Raw genomic sequence first — 22,571 nt, forward strand, 5'->3', positions numbered from 1 at the left:
TCCTATTTGTCTTTGGCACCAGAACACTTAGTCCTGCCCCCAAACAATCTCTCACATTATAACCATCCATGTACAATATGGCTACTTGTAACTGTTCAGGAAAGTTTTACACCAGTACAGTGAGAGCTGAACACACCAGCATATCGGCTTTTCCACAGGGACTAGATAGACAGGAGAGAACCCAGGATGCCCAGGCGACTGATGAGTAATCAAAAAATCATGAAAAACTGGAAAAAGCAAAAACTACTTTGTGTCTTAGTTAATATTTAAACAGATGCAGAAAACTTCCAGAATAAAGAACATGTATCCCTCACTTATCCCAATCCATATGTCCTGCACCTACATGTTTCCCCCACTACAGTCTGGGGCCATCAGGAGACATTGGTGAAGAATCATCATTCCATATGTAGTGATGACGTACAATAGTGCATGGATGGCGGGATACATGATGTCTGCTGAATGACCGTCTGGTCTACAGCTACAGTGTCTCTTGTGTATGGCCGGCTATAGGGAAGTGCCCCACCACTTCCCTGATTGAACACGCTGGAGAGGGGCCATTTTGGCACCAGAACACCTTGTCCTGCCCCAAATAATCTCTCACATTATAATCCCGCATAAACAATATGGCTGCTTTTAACTTTTTAATTAAAGGAATTAATGGACCCTGTTCTCATTTTTTGATTAGTCCGTCTGTCCACAGCATCAGGCTCTCCTCTAAGTCCATCATTTTATCACAGCTTTCTGAAAGGGGAAAAGCACATTTTATAGTATGTATACATGAAACCAGAAATATTTTACTTTATTTCTTTTAGTTGTATCATCATCATTATTATTATTATTATCCATTGTTGTAACTTAAGAGAAGATGACATTGATAAGGAAAAACCATTTGAATATAGATCTATAGGAATGTGGAAAATTGCTATAGTAACCCATTGCAGGGAAGCGGAGAGGTCGCCCATGCTCCCAAGGCCACCAGCACTCGTGTCTTCCTATATAAACTCCCTGCCTAACAAGCTCCTTATTGCATTTGACATCTAAGCAGATCTTAAGAAAAGGTATTTCTAAATTCTGTTTCTCTTATGCAAATAAGGCTGCAGATTGTAGACTGGAATCAGAGGGGAGAGGAATCTTAGGCCAGTTTGGTACTTTATACTTGGCTTTTACACAAATCAGAATTACAGAATACTTACCATAGACATGTCTGATTTCAGGCCCTTGTGTCTGACGTGCAGCTGAAGCTGCCGACCTCTTGGTTTCTACAATGTAACAGTGAGAAATGATAAGAACATATGACGCCCGGTGCACCGCCATGTTTTCTGCACTATCGGTGGGTATTAGCAGGAAGCTGCTATTTATACAACTCACTGATAATGTGATGAAATATGGCATCTGGATTGGGGGTGAATATGGTGGAGCAGAATGTCCTTATCGGGGAGATGCTGGACACTCACTTTTTTCTGATGTTTTGCAGCAGACCAAGGAGAGAAATCTAATAAAATATACAAAAACATGTTCATGAGAACACGGTCTACTTTGAGTCCCACGAAAAATGTGACAACTGTGTGGATTTGAGTATATTGCCTCCCACTTCATCGTTGGAGTTTTATTCTTATGGAATAATGTTACAGCCCCTGGGTTTATGCCTTCACTGCAGACATTGGGTCTGACACCTGGTACCGTACATCACAGCGGGCTGTATTTCTACTATTCTGTATATAAAGCCGCCCCTTAGCTACAGGATGCTATGGAAAGATGTAAAGATCGTCACTGACTCTTAGAATAACTAAAGGGCCTGTTACACGGGGTGATTACAGACATCCCTGCAATTGTATTTACGTTGAGAGACGCTTCTCCTTCCTCGTCCTTTTATTTTGATTCCTGCAGCTAAACAGGAAAGGGTTCTTTACAGTTAGAGCACTCAGTCTGTGGAATGCCCGATCACAAGAGGTAGCAATGGCAGACACTGTAACAGCTTTTAAAGGGAACCTGTCACCCCCCTCAGGCGTTTGTAACTAAAAGAGCCACCTTGTGCAGCACAAATGCTGCATTCTGACAAGGTGATGCTGTGTGCAGGCATCATAACTAAAAGAGCCACCTTGTCAGAATGCAGCATTTGTGCTGCACAAGGTGGCTCTTTTTTTACAAACGCTTGGGGGGGGGGGTGACAGGTTCCCTTTAAATAAGGGCTGGATGATTTCCTCAGTACACTTAACATTGTGGGTTATAGTTAAATTAGAGACAAAATGTACAGTGGGTACAGAAATTTTTCACTCTTTGTTTCATTACATCCATTTGGTAAATTCAAAAAAGTTAAGTCTTTTCTCATTTATGTACACTCTGCACCCCATCTTGACTGAAAAAAAAACAGAAATGTAGAATTTTCAGCAAATTTATTAAAAGAGAAAAACTGAAATATGACATGGTCATGAGTAATCAGACCCTTTGCTCAGAGTTATATTTAAGCCACATGCTGACCTTGTGATCCTCCTTTAGATGGTTCTACTCCTTCATTGAAGTCCAGCTGTGTTTAATTAAACCGATAGGACTTGATTTGGAAAGGCGCACACCTGTCTATATAAGACCTCACAGCTCACAGTGCATGTCAGACCAAATGAGAATCATGAGGTCATACGAACTGGCCAAGGAGCTCAGAGACAGAATTGTGGCAAGGCACACATCTGGCCAAGGTTACAAAAGAATTTCTGCAGTACTTAAGGTTCCTAAGAGCACAGTGGCCTCCATAATCCTTAAATGGAAGAAGTTTGGGACCACTAGAAGTCTTCCTAGACCTGGCCATCCAGCCAAACTGAGCAAACGTGGGAGAAGAGCCTTGGTGAAAGAGGTAAAGAAGAACCGCAAGATCATATGAAAGCCCTCATAGAGTTTGCTAAAAAAAAAAAAAAAACACATGAAGGACTCCCAGACTATGAGAAATAAGATTCTCTGGTCTTATGAGATGAACATAGAACTTTATGGTGATAATTCTAAGTGGCATGTGTGGAGAAAACCCGGCACCGCTCATCGCCTGCCAATACAATCCCAACAGTGAAACATGGTGGTGGCAGCATCACGCTATGGGGGTGTTTTTCAGCTGCAGTGACAGGACGACTGGTTGCTATTGAAGGAAACATGAAAACGGCCAAGTACCGAGATATCCTGGATGAAAACCTCTTCCAGGAGTGCTCTGAACCTCAGCACACAGCTAAGATAACAAAGGAGTGGCTTCAGAACAACTCTGTGACCATTCTTGACTGGCCCAGCCAGAGCCCTGACCTAAACCCACCTGAGCATCTCTGGAGAGACCTGAAAATGGCTGTCCACCAACGTTCACCACCCAACCTGACGAAACTGAAGAGGATTTGCAAGGAATAATGGTAGAGGATCCCCAAATCTAGGTGTGAAAACTTGTTTCATCATTCCCAAGAAGACTCATGACTACTAGCTCAAAAGGGTGCGTCTACTCAATACTGAGCAAAGGGTCTGAATACTTATGACTAGTGTTGAGCATTCTGATACCGAGTTCCGATACTTTTGTGGTATCGGGAATTGGTATCGGAACCATATTCATGTGTAAAATATAAAAATTAAAATAAAAAATATGGATATACTCACCTCTCCAGCGGCCCCTGGATCTTACCGATGTAACCAGGAGCCTCCGTTCCTAAGAATGAGCGCGTGAAGGGCCTTCGATGACGTCGCGGCTTCTGATTGGTCGCGTGACCGCTCATGTGACCGTGAGTATATCCATATATATCCATATACTCACCTCTCCGGCGGCCCCTGGATCTTACCGCTGTAACTGGGAGCCTCCATTCCTAAGAATGAGCCCGTGAAGGACCTTCGATGACGTCGCGGCTGACGTCGCGGCTTCTGATTGGTCGCGTGAGCGGTCACATGAGCGGTAACGCGACCAATCAGAAGCCGCGACATCATCGAAGGCCCTTCACGCGCTCATTCTTAGGAACGGAGGCTCCCGGTTACATCGGTAAGATCCAGGGGCCGCTGGAGAGGTGAGTATATCCATATTTTTTATTTTAATTCTTTATTTTACACATGAATATGGATCCCAGGGCCTGAAGGAGAGTTTCCTCTCCTTCAGACCCTGGGAACCATTCCGATACTTTGCGTCCCATTGAAATGCATTGGTATCGGGTATCGGTATCGGCGATATCCGATATTTTTCGGGTATCGGCCGATACTATCCGATACCAATACTTTCAAGTATCAGACGGTATCGCTCAACACTACTTATGACCATGTGATATTTCAGTTTTTCTTTTTAATAAATTTGCAAAAATTTCTACATTTCTGGGGGGTTTTTTCAGTCAAGATGAGATGCAGAGTGTACATTTAATTAAAAAAAATGAACTTTTTTTAATTTACCAAATGGGTGCAATGAATCAGAGTGAGAGTTTTAAATGGATCTGAATACTTTCCTTACCCACTGTACAACTGGTGGAGAAAGGCTGAACTTGATGGACCTAGGTCTTTTTTCAACCTATGTAACTATGTAATGGTATGTGCACACGTTGCGGATTTGCCTGTGGGATTTTCTGTGCGGATTCTGCATCTCTTGGCAGAAACCGCAGGTCAAAATCTGTGGGTATTTTTGCGGATTTTGTGTGGTTTTTTTTGCGGATTTACTGCGTTTTTACCCCTGCGGATTTCTATTATGGAATGGGTGCAGAAACGCTGCAGATCCGCACAAAGAATTGACATGCTCCTTTTTTTAATCCGCTGCATTTTCTGTGCAGAATTTTCCGCACCATTAGCACAGCATTTTTTTTTCGATTGATTTCCATTGTACTGTAACGAATCTGCAGCATTTCTGCGTGGAAAAAAACGCTGCGGATCCACAGGAAATCTGCAACATGTGCACATACCCTAAAAATTTCAGCTGCAAAGAAATAAAACCATATAAATTATACAGTCCAGATAATCGCCAAAAAAAACCTCTCTCTCATCCTGCAAAATTGTGTAATAAATTCTTGCCTATCAAAAGATATTTGCCTCAACATGAGATATTGCCCCTCTTACTATCAAGAAGAAAGTCATATATCAGTAATAGAGAGCAATGATAAACAGCATGAACTATACTCCCACACCTCAGTGATTGAAGGACAGAAAAATCAGGCTGATATCTGATATTTCAGTAACTGTAGCACAGAATTGAGAGGCTGGCATCTGAAACCTCATTGAGGGACAGAATAGAGAGGTTGACATATGACACCTCAGTGACTGAAGGACAAAATTGAGAGGCTGGCATCTGACACCTCATTGATGGACAGAAGAGAGAGGCTGACATCTGAGACCTTAGTGATTGAAGAGCAGAATAGAGAAGTTGACATCTAACACATTAGTGACTGAAGGACACAACAGAGAGGCTGACATCTGATATGCAAGTGATTGAAGGACACAACAGAGAGGCTGACATCTGATATGCAAGTGACTGAAGGACACAACAGAGAGGCTGACATCTGATACTTTAGTGACTGAAGGACACAACAAAGAGGCTGACATCTGACACTTCAGTGACTTAAGGACACAACAGAGAGGCTGACATCTGACACTTCAGTGACTTAAGGACACAACAAAGAGGCAGACATCTGACACTTCAGTGACTTAAGGACACAACAGAGAGGTTGACATCTGACACTTCAGTGACTGAAGGACACAACAGAGAGGCTGACATCTGATATGCAAGTGACTGAAGGACACAACAGAGAGGCTGACATCTGATACTTTAGTGACTGAAGGACACAACTAAGAGGCTGACATCTGACACTTCAGTGACCGAAGGACACAACAGAGAGACTGACATATGACACTTCAGTGACTGAAGGACATAATAGAAGGGCTGACATCTGATATGTCAGTGACTGAAGGACACAACAGAGCGGTTGAAAGTTCCATGTATTAAGATATATATGTGCCCCATCTCCCCCTCTAGATGCCAACTACCACTCAGAGCTATGTGATTTGTAATACATGATAATGTATAACAAAGATCAGCAGAAGAAGAATACCGAGCTGGAAATATATCATGTCCTTATATTACTTACATGTTTCTCATCCATCTCCTGATCCAGCCTCTTGGTTTTCTAGTTCAGAAAGAAAAAATAAGATATTATATGATCAGTCCCCAATAATTATAAGTAGTCCGTTATATCCGAATGCCCGATGTACACATGTGAGGTATCTGCTCCTTGTCTGATGTTCCCTCACTGTCTCAGCTTTAGGTTACATTCATACATACATTTTCTCTCCATTATTTTAAAAGGAGTCTATCCCCCCTGAAATGCAAATCAAGCTACTTAAACATTTATATAGAGAACCTAGCCCCTGTAGAAATCATACTAGCAATATAGATTTTACTGATGCAGTTGCAATGTCACTTTTACTCCATATGATAATGAGGATGCTTTCGTGCACCCCGGGCTCGCTGCTCTGTTACACTCTCCGATCTGTATATCCAGTGCGGTCTCTGACCTTGATTGATTGCGCGTTCTCAAAGCGAAACTCAAATCCCTGTTCGTGTGTGTGCACACTGACACTGGAGGAGCCCAGCGGTGCTCACTTGGCAGAGGGGGCACACACTCAGTGTGTATGTGGGCACACTCTGATCTCCAGCTCCTCTCTGAAGTTACTCACTCGCTACACTCTATAGTCCCCTATATACAGTATTTTTCGGATTATAAGACGCACCGGACTATAAGGCGCACCCAGGTTTTAGAGGTGGAAAATAGGGAAAAAAATATTTGAAGCAAAAAAATGTGGTAAAATATTTAATAACATACTATTATATGTGGTGTTATTATATATAATAGTATGTTATTATGTTGGAAGCTGCAGGACCAGTGTGGTGTCTGTGAAGTACTATATGAAGATGCTGGAGGGTGAGTATAAGAATGGGGGCACAGGGCTTATATTGAAAGCACCTCTCCAGCACTGCAAAATAACACTGGAGTGCTGTTTTAAAATCCCATGGGAGAACTATAACTCCCAGCATGTCCTGCAGATCCTATGACATGCTGGGAGTTATAGTTCACTAAAGGAGTGGCAGAGTGCTTTACTGTGTTTTGGAAAGACTAACCTCTTAATTGTGGCAGCCATCCACACTGTGGTGAGGTAAAAGCATCCCATGACTGCACACAGAGCCCTCCCTCTTATTGCCTTTCCACAGCACAGGTAATGGAAGCCAGCAGATTCTAGTGTTGGAGTCTGAAGGACCTGTGATGATGTCAAGAAGAGGGAGGGCTCTGAGCTGCCATGTGATGCTCCAGCCCGCCCACGTCTGATATCACACAGGTCCTGCTTGTGCACAGCCCTCAGCGTCCAGCCCAGGCAGGTATGCAGCGATCTCCTCTCTCCCAGACCCGGCTGCTGCTGCCTCCTCCTCCCCCGGACACACGGATCTCCTCAGCTGCTGCAGGAATCAGCGCGGAGGAAACCATGTGTGTCCCTGCTTAAGTGCAGTATTCATTTGCTGCTCCCGCTCACCGCTCGGCTGATAGGTGGGCGGGGAGTAGCTAATGAATATTCACTGCACTTAATCATCGCGACCACATGGTTTCCCTAGCGCTGATTCCCTGGCAGTGGGGACATTTTTCTGCCTCCTGAAGTGGGATAACAGTGCGATCCCACTCGCTTCTGCCCCCCTCCCCACATGCTACATCCCTACCATAAGATGCACCCACACTTTCCTCCCAAATTTGGAGGAAAAAAAGTGCGTCTTATGGTCAGAAAAATACGGTACTTGTTTCAGCACCTGAATTTGCATTTTGCAGGTGACAGACTCCCTTTAAGGACGACATGGCCCTCACTTCCCATATCATTCTCTCTGATCAGTGATAAAGATTCCTGTGTGGTAGAAGCCATCAATGATTTCCTCCCTTCTATCAGGACAGGTGTGACATCCTGGGACAGTGACGGGAGGGCAGGGCTGTCTCACTGACTCCAGGACATGGTCTATCATGGAGTCGGGGTCTTTCCACTTACACAATCTCTTCCTCACTCGAATTCTGCTCTTTCTTCTCATTTTTTCTTTGTTCTTCATTTTCTTCTCTATTAGAAATAATAACATCATATAACAATTATATCAATGTTTCTCCTGACAGTAAATCCATCCATGATCAGGTCTTCTGTGATGATTTACACTGAGATTACTATGGACATAATGTTAATCATTAAAAATAATGCATATGGTGGAGTTGTGTGTCCTAGGTCACTTTCACACATTCGACATTCATGATCCCTGTGTGGACTGCGATGTACAGACTGACCGAGGGTCTCCTGACCTAAACTCAAGAGCCTTATAGCCTTATATGATGCCCTCAAGTTTGGGTGAGGAAACCCGTGTCTGGTCAGGGTCTTGTGGTCTGTAAACCGAGTCAGAAACCCAGACGTCTGAATTCAGATTTATAGGGGAAATTATTGGTGCAATATGGAAGCATATTGAGCATGCTTCTGTAGGCTTCTATGTAACAGAGAAGGTGTATAGCGGGAAAGTCTGGCCCCATATACTTCGATAGATCATAACCAGTTCTCACATATTACATCATATGGAGTTGTGTACATGAGGCCTCAGTCATAGAATGTTCTGTGGTTGAGGAGACTCTTAGGACAATAGAGTTTCAGAGTCCCCCCCCATGGATCATATCTCATCTCTATACAATGCTGTCAATTTAGACCACTGCTCCATATCTGCTCTGATAACTAGTGAAACGCTCTCCAACCCCATATCCATGTCCCCACATAGTCCTTATGGAAATCCTGCACAACAAAAAAGTCCATATAATCCTTGCATTCTAGCTCTACTTGCATGACATCTCCAGCCTCCTCCTCAAGTTCTATAGATATTCATCCTGGTATTAAGTTCATCTATGATCAGATCTTTATTGTGATCACTAGTGGGCAGATCTGATGTAAAACTGTCACTAATAACCTCATTGTGATTAATTTGGACCCAGACGGCCTGTAATGGCGGAATCATATCTATATCCTCAGAACTATTGTGTTCCTCTAAGGACTGGATTATCCATTGGGCTCAGTCTGTTCCTGTAGGCGGTGTGGTAGAAGAGGCCACTCCTCAGAGGACAGGACATAGATTATAAATCACATTATATTGCATTCTCACTGGTTTACAGTCATGTTCTTAAGGTACCGTCACATTAAGCGACGCTGCAGCGATAGCGACAACGATGCCGATCGCTGCAGCGTCGCTGTTTGATCGCTGGAGAGCTGTCATACAGACCGCTCTCCAGCGACCAACGATGCCGAGGTCCCCGGGTAACCAGGGTAAACATCGGGTTGCTAAGCGCAGGGCCGCGCTTAGTAACCCGATGTTTACCCTGGTTACCAGCGTAAAAGTAAAAAAAACAAACAGTACATACTCACCCAGCGTCCCCCAGCTTCTGCTTCCTGACACTGACTGAGCTCCGGCCCTAACAGCACAGCGGCTTTCACTTTCACTTTAGGGCCGGCGCTCAGTCAGTGTCAGGAAGCAGACGCTGGGGGAGGTATGACGCTGGGTGAGTATGTACTGTTTGTTTTTTTTACTTTTACGCTGGTAACCAGGGTAAACATCGGGTTACTAAGCGCGGCCCTGCGCTTGGTAACCCGATGTTTACCCTGGTTACCAGTGTAAAACATCGCTGGTATCGTTGCTTTTGGTGTCAAACACAGCGATACACGGCGATCGGACGACCAAATAAAGTTCTGGACTTTATTCAGCGACCAGCGACATCACAGCAGGATCCTGATCGCTGCTGCGTGTCAAACTAAACGATATCGCTAGCGAGGACGCTGCAACGTCACGGATCGCTAGCGATATCGTTTAGTGTGACGGTACCTTTAGTCTTTCCCTGAGATAGTAAGGATTGTGTTCAGGACTAGATCTATATTCTTCTCTTGATTGTAACAAGACAAAATTCAGAATGATCCCTGGAATATTCTGTGGAATGTTCTGTGGAGTGTTCTGTGGAGTGTTCTGTGGAGTGTTCTGTGGAGTGTTCTGTGGAGTGTAGTAATGAGCGAGTGTACTCGTTGCTGGGGTTTTCCCGAGCACGCTCGGGTGGTCTCCGAGTATTTGTAACTGCTCGGAGATTTAGTTTTTTGTTGATTCAGCTGCTTGATTTACAGCTACTAGCCAGCCTGAGTACATGTGGGGGTTGCCTGGTTGCAAGGGAATCCCCACATGTAATCAAGCTGTCTAGTAGTCGCAAATCTTCTAACTGCGGCAAGGAAAACTTAATCTCCGAACACTGACAAATGCTCGGAGACCACCCGAGCGTGCTCTGGAAAACCGGAGCAACGAGTATATTCGCTCATCACTAGTGGAGTGTTCTGTGGAATGTTCTGCGGAATCTCCTGTGACTGTGGAATAGGCTTCTCCTTTCCATTCTCTATACTTACAATATAGTGTCTGGTGTCCATTCCGAGATGTTTTTGCTATAAAAGAAGAAAAAACTCCAGTCACAATGATTGATTCAAAAACGTGTAGAATATTTCATCTATAACATTATAACAAGGGTCACCGGGAATATTCTTGCTGCTCATTATTATAAAAGATCATATTGTAAGACTAAAGGGATATCAGGGATTCTTGATAAGCACTGGCTCGGCATGTTGTAATAACTAGTAAAATAACCAATACCCCAATATTTATGACCCCTTGTAATTCCCCTCCAAAACAGGTAAATTTCAGTATGTGGCATTGGCGTAGTGTTGTTTGCCAGTGACCTGGGCAAAGCAGTATTTTGTGACCCATAACCCTTGACTTGCTAACACTCCTTAGAGCAGTACTGAACTTCTTGTTACCCAAACACGTGAGTTGTATTTTCATCCAAAAAAAATAATAAAATTCTAGTTTTTCCTTGGACTGTTCTGTGGAAAATTCTGTTCAATGTTCTGGGGATTGTTCTGTGGAATATTCTATGTAATATTCTGTGGACTGTTCTGTGTAATATTCTGTGGACTGCTCTGTGGACTGTTCTATGTAATGTTCTGTGGAATGTTCTGTGGAATGTTCTGTGGATTGTTTTGTGGAATGTTCAGTGGATTGTTCTGTGGTTGTGGAATAGGCATCTGCTTTCCATTGTCTATACTTACTACAAGGTGTCCAGTTTTATGCAATCTGAGATGTTCGCACTATAAAAGAAGAAAAACACCAGTTACAATGATTGATTCAGAAATGTCTAGAATATCTCATCTATAACGTGTCACCGGGAATATTCTCACAAGCGCATTTATTATATTTTGAGTAAAAAAAAAAAACCATATCATAATACTTTGCTCTTTGACCTTCTGTTTTTTGTGTTTTGAGATATTAAATATATATATTTTTATAAATTATTACAATTTTCAAGCTTTTATTTTTTATTCTACTTTTTATGTAACTAATTTATCACGTTGACCCTAAACTGAGCCATAACCCTGTAGAAGAGGAGGCTGCTTCTCAGAGGACTGCACAGGTATTATATATCACATATATTACATTCTCATTGGTTTACAGTCATGTTTTTAGGTTTCTCAGATGGTAAAAATGTTTTCAGGACTAGAACTAAATTCTTCTCTGTATAGTAACAACACAAAGCTTCTGAATGTTTTGTGGAATATTCTGTGGATTGTTCTGTGGAAGGTTCTGTAGAATGATATGTGATATATTCTGTGGATTGTTCTGTGGAATGATCTGTGGAAGGTTCTGTAGAATGATCTGTGTAATCTGTGGAATGTTCTGTGGAATGATCTGTGGAATATTCTGTGGAATGTTCTGTAGAATGATCTGTGGAATGATCTGTGGAATGTTCTGTGTAATATTCTGTGGAATGATCTGTGGAATGTTCTGTAGAATGATCTGTGGAATATTCTGTGGAATATTCTGTGGAATGTTCTGTAGAATGATCTGTGGAATAATCTGTGGAATTTTCTGTGGAATGATCTGTAGAATGATCTGTGGAATGATCTGTAGATTGATCTGTGGAAGGTTCTGTAGATTGATCTGTAGATTGATCTGTGGAAGGTTCTGTAGATTGATCTGTAGATTGATCTGTGGAAGGTTCTGTAGATTGATCTGTGGAATGATCTGTGTAATGTTCTGTGGAATGATCTGTGGAATATTCTGTGGAATGTTCTGTAGAATGATCTGTGGAATATTTTGTGTAATATTCTGTGGAATATTCTGTGGAATGTTCTGTAGAGTGATCTGTGGAATGTTTTGTGGTTGTGGAGGAGGCATCTCTTTGCATTCTCTTTACTTACAATAAGGTATCCAGTGTTGCAGAGTCCAACAAGTTTGGTCTATAGGAGAAAATAAATCTCTAGTCAGAAAAGTCTACAACGTATCAGGGCCGATTAATCAAATTATTTCTGATGTAAAACAATTTAAAAAGTTATAAAATTTCCAGGCAACTTGAAGTTGCATAAAATGTTTGGGGCTTCTTTCACTCCAGGACATAAAAGTGAAAACATAAAAGTAGCTTTTCGTAGTGAATGAAGAGAGAATAGTGCAGTGCACAAGATTCAATTCTGTCTTCAGTTAGTAGCTGCTCACATGTTGTCATCTATTTTGCTGCTTATGCAGAGCTCAGCAGTCAGGATGGATTTGCATGGGCAGAGACCAAGGTGTTAAAACTCTCAGTATTATGAAATGATCTTTGTCACTTCGATGGCTGCCTATACAACGTGTAGCAGTTGATGACAAACTTATCTTGACTGCTCGTCAAGGAAGTGGCGCTTGATGACACTGCTCGTTTGACATTGAGAAAATGGAAAATTTGTGCTCCAATGACTTTGATGCTCAGGGCAACAGCTCCTGTAGTCCTCTCATGCCACACCACTGGCATGCATCATGACTGGCACCACAAGGTGTAATCTCTGCAGCCGGCTACATGTGAGGCCATGCTGTATATCCTCATTACCTGTATAACCACATGTACATATAATATACACTATATATTCTCCATACAATCATATTATTAAATCTCTCTACATACATTATGGCTCCATCTTGCTCTTCTTGTTCTTTTTCTTCACTATAAGAAATAATGTGAACATAAAGAGATAGAACACGGTATATATGGAATTATATCGATATTTCTACCTCCTATTAAAACCACTTAGTGACCACCACTATATATTTTCACTGACCTGAGATATAATGTCATCCCCGGGTGGGTAAAGACGCAGTAGCGGTCAGCTGTCACTATAGCTGCCAACCTGCTGCATCAGCCACTATCAGTGTTGGCAGCGACTATGGCCGTTTAAGGGGTCAATACGGACAACAGCATCTAGATGGTTAACAGAATGTGGAGGATTCCAGTTTAACCCAATTTGCACCCAGAGATCATGATTATGTGGTCCTGATGGTTGCCATGGCAATTTACGCCAAAATAACGGCTTAAGGGTACCGTCACACAGTGCAATTTTGATCGCTACAACGGCACGATTCGTGACGTTCCAGCGATGCATTTACGATATCGTTGTGTCTGACACGCTACTGCGATCCGGATCCCCGCTGAGAATCGTACGTCGTAGCAGATCGTTTGAAACTTTCTTTCGTCGTCTAGTGTCCCGCTGTGGCGGCATGATTGCATTGTGTGACACAGGTTGTATACGATGTGCGCACAGTAACCAATGGCTTCTACATCGCAAATACGTCATGAAATTATCGCTCCAGCGTGACCGCAGTCTACGACGCTGGAGCGATACTTATACGACGCTGCAACGTCACGAATCGTGCCGTCGTAGCGATGAAAATGGCACTGTGTGACGGTACCCTTAGGGTTCTCCAGCTATAAGGGTTTAAAGATGTTAGTAACATTTAGGTGGTAAAAATTAAAATTTTCATTTGTCTCATACCATTTAATACATAAACTACCTGACAGCAGTTTTCAATATGTGTAGGGGCACTTTTTTTTTAAATGGAATCACTTTAGGGGGTTTTCCAATATTTAGGACCTCCAATTTCACCTAAAAATTAATTAATCCGTCCCTAAAAAACTAAGTTTTGTAAATTTCCTTCAAAGAAATGAAAAATTGCTTCTACATTTCAAACCTTCTGATATCCTAACAAGATAAAAGGATATATTACAGATGGTTCTGATGTAAAGCAGATTGAGGGAAATGGTATTTGTTAACTATTTTGTGTGGTGTGACTATCTGGATTAAAGTGAAAATCATTCAAAGTTTGAAAATTGCTAATTTTTTTCCAAATTTCTGATTTTTTTATGAATAAACTCAAAACATATCGACCTAAATTTACCATTAACATAAAGTGTAATGGGTCACAAAAAAATCTCAAAATCACTGGGAAATGTTGAAAACATTCCAGAGTTATTGCTACATAAAGTGACACATGTCAGAATTGAAAGAAGTGAATTTGGCCTGGTCACTAATGGGTTAAATTCATTCACGATCAGACCATTATTGTGATTATTGTGTACCTATCTTTTTTGGTTCCTTTGTATAGAATAGTTGTGGAGTTGCTTATGAAATGGTCTAATTTGTAATTTTACTATGCACCCACTGGATTTGATTTTTCCCATTATTGGGATTACTACTTGGGATGTCTGATTTAAAAATGTGATGTAACCCCTTAAATCAGGCCTATATCATCCTCTGTATTGTAAAAAGATAAAGCTTCAGAATATTCTATAGAATGTTCTGTGGAATGTTCTGTGGAAGGTTCTGTGGAAGGTTCTGAGGAAGGTTCTGAGGGATGTTATGTTCTGTGGAAGGTTCTGTGGGATGTTCTATGGTTTTGGAGGAGGTATTTCCTTTTTATTCTCTATACTTACAATAGCATGTCCATCATTGCCCACTTTGATATGATAGTGACTTTATATGTATCTGATCTATAAAAGAAGAAAAAGTCACAAGGTTAAAAATCCAAAGTCAATATATATATACACTCACTGGCCACTTTATTAGGTACACCTGTCCAACTTCTTGTTAACACTTAATTTCTAATCAGCCAATCACATGGCGGCAACTCAGTGCATTTAGGCATGTAGACATGGTCAAGACAATCTCCTGCAGTTCAAACAGAGCATCAGTATGGGGAAGAAAGGTGATTTGAGTGCCTTTGAACGTGGCATGGTTGTTGGTGCCAGAAGGGCTGGTCTGAGTATTTCAGAAACTGCTGATCTACTGGGATTTTCACGCACAACCATCTCTAGGGTTTACAGAGAATGGTCCGAAAAAGAAAAAAAATCCAGTGAGCGGCAGTTCTGTGGGCGGAAATGCCTTGTTGATGCCAGAGGTCAGAGGAGAATGGGCAGACTGGTTCGAGCTGATAGAAAGGCAACAGTGACTCAAATCGCCACCCGTTACAACCAAGGTAGGCCTAAGAGCATCTCTGAACGCACAGTGCGTCGAACTTTGAGGCAGTTGGGCTACAGCAGCAGAAGACCACACCGGGTACCACTCCTTTCAGCTAAGAACAGGAAACTGAGGCTACAATTTGTACAAGCTCATCGAAATTGGACAGTAGAAGATTGGAAAAACGTTGCTTGGTCTGATGAGTCTCGATTTCTGCTGCGACATTCGGATGGTAGGGTCAGAATTTGGCGTAAACAACATGAAATCTTTGGGATGTGGTGGAACGGGAGATTCGCATCAGGGATGTGCAGCCGACAAATCTGCGGCAACTGTGTGATGCCATCATGTCAATATGGACCAAAATCTCTGAGGAATGCTTCCAGCACCTTGTTGAATCTATGCCACGAAGAATTGAGGCAGTTCTGAAGGCAAAAGGGGGTCCAACCCGTTACTAGCATGGTGTACCTAATAAAGTGGCCGGTGAGTGTATATATATATATATATATATATATATATATATATATATATATATATATATATATATATATATATATATATAGTGGATCTATTATAATGCCTGGCACCTATAGTACTATATATAGAGTGGATCTATTATAATGCCTGCACCTATAATACTATATGTAGAGTGGATCTATAATGCCTGGCACCTATAATACTATATATAGAGTGGATCTGTAATTCCTGGCACATATAATATTGTATATAGAGAAAATAAATCTATAATGCCAGATTTGTCTCTGGAATCATGTAATTCTTCCCCTGCATGAGGTTGACCAGGGAAGAAAAGAACACATCCTCCTCTATTCGCTGATCTCTGCAGCTTCTGTGTAGAGATACAGCAGAGCTGTTATGTATCATTACAAGCACTTCCAGATATCATGCCAGGACAGTCAGTTTGGGGGAAGGGTGAGAGTTGACAAATATAAGATGACTACTCTATAAACAGAGCAATGAATATGATTGTTTGAGCAAAACGCATCTGCTCTTATATTAAAATGGTTTTAAGATTGTGATTTGCATGTCCCATGGGATTTTTTATAAGATGGACTTTTAATTGAAGATTTTTTGGATACTGAACCTCCTTTGATCCTACAAATATTATTGGTATACACATGTATTATTACCATACACACATTTTACTAGTATACACACATATTACTCCACATATATACATTCATACAGACAGAATCATATAACTAATAATAGCTAATTACACTACCTAATTCTGGTCCAGTTGACAAAGTATAAAAAGAAAATTACCAAAGAAACCAATGAAAAGGAAATAATAATTTATCCAGCAAAAAAAAATCATATCTATGTAAACACTCATCATTATTTTAAAGGGGTTGTCCGGTTAAATAAGTTATTCAGAGAATTGTTGATAACTTGTTGATCGATGGGGGCCGGTTTAGGTCTGAGCGTCTTTTAGATGCTATATAGAATAACACAGCCCGCTATATTATCCATTACACAAAAGTTGTCATATGCCGGAATATGTCTGTATACAGCTGAGTATATACGTCTCAGGGGAGTGTAGAGAGGACGGTGGCTCCATGGTAGGACTGGCAGAAGAAATTATATCCACAGCTGGGTACATGTGCCGCCATACTTTATATCCTCTCTATAATGTATCATCGATAGTGTCTGTGTATAATCATCTCATTATATCTCTCCACTTACACACTCATATCCTCAGTGTCTGGTGGTTTTCTCTCCTTTTCTTCCTCCTCTCTGTCCTCCTCTTCTTCCTCCTCTCTGTCCTCCTCATCTTCCTCCTCTCTGTCCTCCTCCTCTTCTTCCTCCTCTCTGTCCTCCTCTTCTTCCTCCTCTCTGTCCCCCTCTTCTTCCTTCTCACTATTAAAGATATAAAACATCACATACAGAAATCCAGAGATATTTCTCGTGGCGATGGATTCAACCACAGACAGATGATTATTGTGGTCACCAGTGGGGATTTCTGATGTGACATAATATATTCGGTTCCTCATTCTATACACTTACATTACAGTGTCCAGTCTAGGTGGCTCAGATGCTATCAGATAATATAATCTGGGGCTATAATAGAAGAGTACAGCACCAGTGAGAATCAATGATATTGAGACATCTACACAATTCCAGAAACATTTTCTATTGTCCCTTGTTCTGAAATCTCCAGTAAGGGTCATATTTCCTATGTGGATCCTGGGGTGGTGCGGGGCGAGGCCTCGTCATTTACCGCAAGTATACACAGCACTTGTATGGTCAGTACGATGGGACACGTGCATAAGACACGACTATGTATCACCTACTATTTCTCCAGAAGGCGGGAAGAGGTTGTCTTCTTTTCTTTAGCATTTTTTATGCAAACTAAAAGCTCCTTTTTACATTATCAGCAAAATGTCTGAGACTTCAGAATACTTGTGCATAATGGGGGGAAAGGGACATTTTTTCCCCCCAGCAGACTTTGGTGCCCAGAACTGCACCTGGGGTCCTCTCGTGCTACACCACTGATATGTGTCACGACTTGTACCACCAAAACCTACTATTTCTGCAGCCGGGTATAAGTGAGGCCGTGGTATATACGGTAAGTATCCATACTCTGTGAACTTTTCCAGATTTTTTTTTTACGTTACACCCACAAACTTAAATATAGTTTATTGGGATTTTATGTGAACACAAAGTAGCAAGGTGCTGTATATATCGCTGCCTCCATAATTACATTTCTATAACATGTAATCTAGAATATCCATACAACTATCTCATTAAATCTCTCTACATACATGACGTCTTCAGCATCCTCATCTGGTTCTTCTTCCTCACTGTAAGATATAACATGGAATATATCGATTTATACTGATATTTCTCCTGACATTGAGGTTATCCATGATGAGATGTTTATTGTGATCACTAATGGAGTTTCTGATGTAAAACTGTCATTAACCCGATAAACTAGACCTGAAAAAGCCGGAATGACCAGCCATCATTTTTTTTTCTTTTTTTATTTACGTGGCTGTATGAAGCTTTGTTTCATGTTGGACAAATTATATTTTTTACCTCTATTATAGGGGACATATAAAGTGCTACATAATTTAGTTAATTTTTCTTTGCAATACAAATATAGAAAAACCAACAATTTTATTTTCAGTTTTTGTGTTCAAATTTTTTACAGTTCACTTTTCACACCAAATAGCCTGTTGAATAAGTTCTTGAGGATATTACAGTTGTGAACATATTTAAAAACACCCCACAATTAAATCAGTTCTTTCTTCCAAAAAATGGAAAAAGAAAAAATGCTATAGAGGAACAAGAGGTGGGAGAAAAAAAGAGAGGGAAAAGAATACCCTAGCAAGTAATGATGAGGGCTGTACTTCTAATAATATTTTTAATTTATCAGAATATATTCTAACGAGACAGCTCTTCTCTCCAAAGGATTATCCTTTTGTCCCAATAATAAATCTAAGGACTTTGACCTCTTTTTGGACTTACAGATTTTTATTAGAAAGCTAACCCTGAAAAGACATTTTGCTAAAGACACCAAAGTTAATTCCTCAGGTGTTGAAGAAGGAGCCCATGGAGCTTTAGATGTTTTTCACCTAGATGTACCATCTAAATCTAATTTTTATCCGTTAGAAGACAAAAGCCACCAAATTAATGTCTTTAATGACATCGTATTAAAAGAATTTGAGAAAATTACACGAGGTGCTGTCAGCAATAAAAAGATGAAATCCAATCTTAATTTGCAAGAGAAATAAGCATTGAAAGCACTTTCACTTAATAATTTGATTGTGATTAGACCGGCCGACAAAGGTGGAGGGATAGTAATTCAGAACCGATGCGACTACATCAATGAAGCTAATAGGATTTTATCTGACACTGATTATTACGTAAAAAGCTCTTTGAGTAACTACTCCAACTCTATTAAAGCCTATAATGCTCTTATCGCTGAGGGGATTTCACAGAATATCTTTAATAGTAAGGAGAAGAATTTTTTAATCATTAAGAACCCCAGTATCCCTTTTTTTACCATCTGCCAAAAGTGCACAAAAGTCTTCATAATCCCCCTGGCAGACAGATAATTGCAGGCATCAATTCTCTAACCTCAAATTTAGCCCACTATATCGATAGGATAATGTTACCGCATGTGTTTAATCTAAAAAGTCACCTCAGAGACTCAACCCATCTATTGTGTTTACTGCAAGAGGTCACTTGGAAACCGCATTATGTATTTATTACTATGGACGTTACAGCACTTTACTCTAATATTGCACATGATGTTGGCACAAATTGTTTTTATCAATTTTTAAAATCTGATAATAGGCTTTCTTCGGCACAAAAGGATTTTATTATAAAAGGAATTGATTTTATACTGAAAAACAATTATTTTACTTTTGATAAATTATTTTATCAACAAATCAAGGGGACCGCAATGGGCTCGAAGGTAGCGCCTTTTTATGGGGATTTTTGAAGAAATTTTTATTTTTAATGAGATGTGGTGTAAAAATATTATTTTATATAAGAGATTCATTGATGATTTATTTTTTATTTGGGATAACTCCACTAATAATATTGAAAATTTTATCCAGACAATACATTTTAATAGTTGGAATCTTTCTTTCTTTTGAGAATATTACAGTTGTGAACATATTTAATATGTATAGGGCTCATTGGCGTAACTAGAGTCCGATTGGTCCCTGTGCAAAATTTGTACCCGAGCCCCCGACCTACATGTTTGTCAGATGTATGGACCCTTGTAGCGTTCCAGATCCCGTGAAGACTTATGTGTTCACATTCTCATGTAACAATGTTCCCCATACTGTAATAATGTCCCTGATCCTAGCCCCTTCCTGTAATAATGTCCACCATCCATTGTCCCTTCCAGGTAAACTGTCCTCCATCCTGGCACCTTCCTGTAATAATGTCTTTCAGCTTGGGCCCAATCCAGGTATAATGCCCTCCATCCTGGGCCTTTTCATGGCATATTGTTCCCTATCCTGGGCCCTTTAAAGTAATAATGTTCCCCCTACTGGTATATTGTCTCGAATCTGGGTCCGTTACTTGTATAATGTTTCCCTTTGCTGGTATAATGTTCTCCACCTTGGGTCCTTTCCTAATATGTCTCCTGTTATGATCCCAGTGGCAGAGGATCCGAAAACCAGACCAGCTAAGTGCTAAACAATAGACCAGCTCTGGGAGGTGGTAACTTGGCTGACCGCATACCTGATCCTAACCACACACAACTATAGGTAGCCGTGGAACGTTCCTAAAATCCTAGACGTCTCGTCACGGCCTGAGAAACTGACTACTCCTAGAGAGAAAGCAAGACCTCCCTTGCCTCAGGGAAATGACCCCAAAGATATAGAAAGCCCCCCACAGATAATAACGGTGAGTTAAGGGGAAAGTACAAACACAGAGATGAATCAGATTTAGCAAAGGAGGCCCGCTAATACTAGATAGCAGAAAATAGAAAGGGATCTATGCGGTCAGTAAAAAACCCTCTAAAAATCCACTCAGACAATGCGCAAGTCCCTCACACCAACTAACGGTGTGAGGGGAGCAAGTCTGAACCCCAGAGCTACCAGCAAGCAGAAAATCACATGTTAGCGAGCTGGATTAAACTCATAATACACAGAACACATATTGATAACTGATGAGTAAGAAACTGAAAAGCAAAACTTAGCTTGTCTTGGAAAGACTGAGACCAAATGTAGTCAGATGAAATCAGAATAGGTCTGAACACATTGACAGCAGGCAACAAGTGAAGTTGCAGCTGAGCTAAATAGAAAACCTCACTGGTGGATAACGAGGCAGCTGATCCAGCCACAAACCCACAGGAGAACAAACAAAACCACCAGAGGGAGCCCAAAGACAACACTCACACAGTACCAGTTGTGACCACAAGAGGGAGCCTGCTAACAGAGTTCACAACAGTACCCCCCCTTGAGGAGGGGTCACCAAACCCTCATCAAAACCCCCAGGGCGATCAGGATGAGCTACATGGAAGGCACGAACCAGATCGGCCGCATGAACATCAGAGGCGACAACCCAGGAATTATCTTCCTGACCATAGCCCTTCCACTTAACCAAATACTGAAGCCTCCGTCTTGAAATACGAGAATCCAAGATCTTCTCCACCACGTATTCCAATTCTCCCTCAACCAGCACCGGGGCAGGAGGCTCAACCGAAGGAACCACAGGCACCACATACCTCCGCAACAATGACCTATGGAACACATTATGAATGGCAAACGATACTGGGAGGTCCAAACGAAATGACACAGGGTTAATAACTTCCAAAATCTTATAAGGACCAATGAACCGAGGCTTGAACTTAGGAGAAGAAACCTTCATCGGGACAAAACGAGAAGACAACCACACCAAATCCCCAACACAAAGTCGGGGACCCACACAGCGACGGCGGTTGGCAAAGTGTTGAGCCTTCTCTTGTGACAACTTCAAGTTGTCCACCACATGGTTCCAAATCCGCTGCAACCTATCCACCACAGAATCTACCCCAGGGCAGTCAGAAGACTCCACCTGACCCGAGGAAAAACGAGGATGAAAACCAGAATTACAAAAAAAAGGCGAAACCAAAGTAGCAGAACTAGCCCGATTGTTAAGGGCAAACTCGGCCAATGGCAAAAATGTCACCCAATCATCCTGATCAGCAGAAACAAAACATCTCAAACGGGTCTCCAAGGTCTGATTAGTTTGCTCAGTTTGGCCATTCGTCTGAGGATGGAAGGCTGACGAGAAAGACAAATCAATGCCCATCTTAGCACAAAAGGTCCGCCAAAACCTGGACACAAACTGGGATCCTCTGTCAGACACAATGTTTTCAGGAATCCCGTGCAAACGAACCACATTCTGAAAAAACAGCGGAACCAAATCAGAAGATGAAGGCAACTTAGGCAAGGGCACCAAATGGACCATTTTAGAGAAACGATCACAAACAACCCAGATGACAGTCATTCTCTGAGAGACAGGAAGGTCCGAAATAAAATCCATGGAAATGTGCGTCCAAGGCCTCTTAGGAACAGGCAAGGGCAAAAGCAACCCACTGGCATGAGAACAGCAAGGCTTAGCCCGAGCACAAACCCCACAGGACTGCACAAAGGAACGCACATCCCGCGACAAAGAAGGCCACCAAAAGGACCTGGCCACCAACTCTCTGGTACCAAAAATTCCAGGATGACCTGCCAACACTGAGGAATGAACCACGGAGATAACTCTGCCGGTCCATCTATCTGGGA

The 22,571-nt window shown here is 41.5% G+C and overlaps 2 long non-coding RNA genes across 2 annotated transcripts in view; both read right to left on the reverse strand.

Annotated features, from left to right (window-relative positions):
• Positions 1-355: 355 nt before the first annotated feature.
• Positions 356-10,452, reverse strand: LOC143809799 (uncharacterized). Its single transcript, XR_013222460.1, has 6 exons — positions 10,417-10,452; positions 8,002-8,067; positions 6,066-6,104; positions 1,455-1,492; positions 1,194-1,259; positions 356-741 (listed from the first exon to the last, which is right to left on the reverse strand). It is a non-coding gene; the product is annotated as an uncharacterized LOC143809799 (long non-coding RNA).
• Positions 10,453-14,802: 4,350 nt separating this feature from the next.
• LOC143809800 (uncharacterized) overlaps positions 14,803-22,571 on the reverse strand; it is a 55,116-nt gene continuing 47,347 nt past the window's right edge. Inside the window, exons 4-5 of the long non-coding RNA XR_013222461.1 lie at positions 18,102-18,140; positions 14,803-14,855 (exon numbers count right to left, since the gene is read on the reverse strand). This is a non-coding gene — a long non-coding RNA (uncharacterized LOC143809800). The remainder of the gene's footprint in view (positions 14,856-18,101; positions 18,141-22,571) is intronic.

This window comes from Ranitomeya variabilis, chromosome 2 (genome assembly GCF_051348905.1).
Source record: "Ranitomeya variabilis isolate aRanVar5 chromosome 2, aRanVar5.hap1, whole genome shotgun sequence".
NCBI lineage: Eukaryota > Metazoa > Chordata > Amphibia > Anura > Dendrobatidae > Ranitomeya > Ranitomeya variabilis.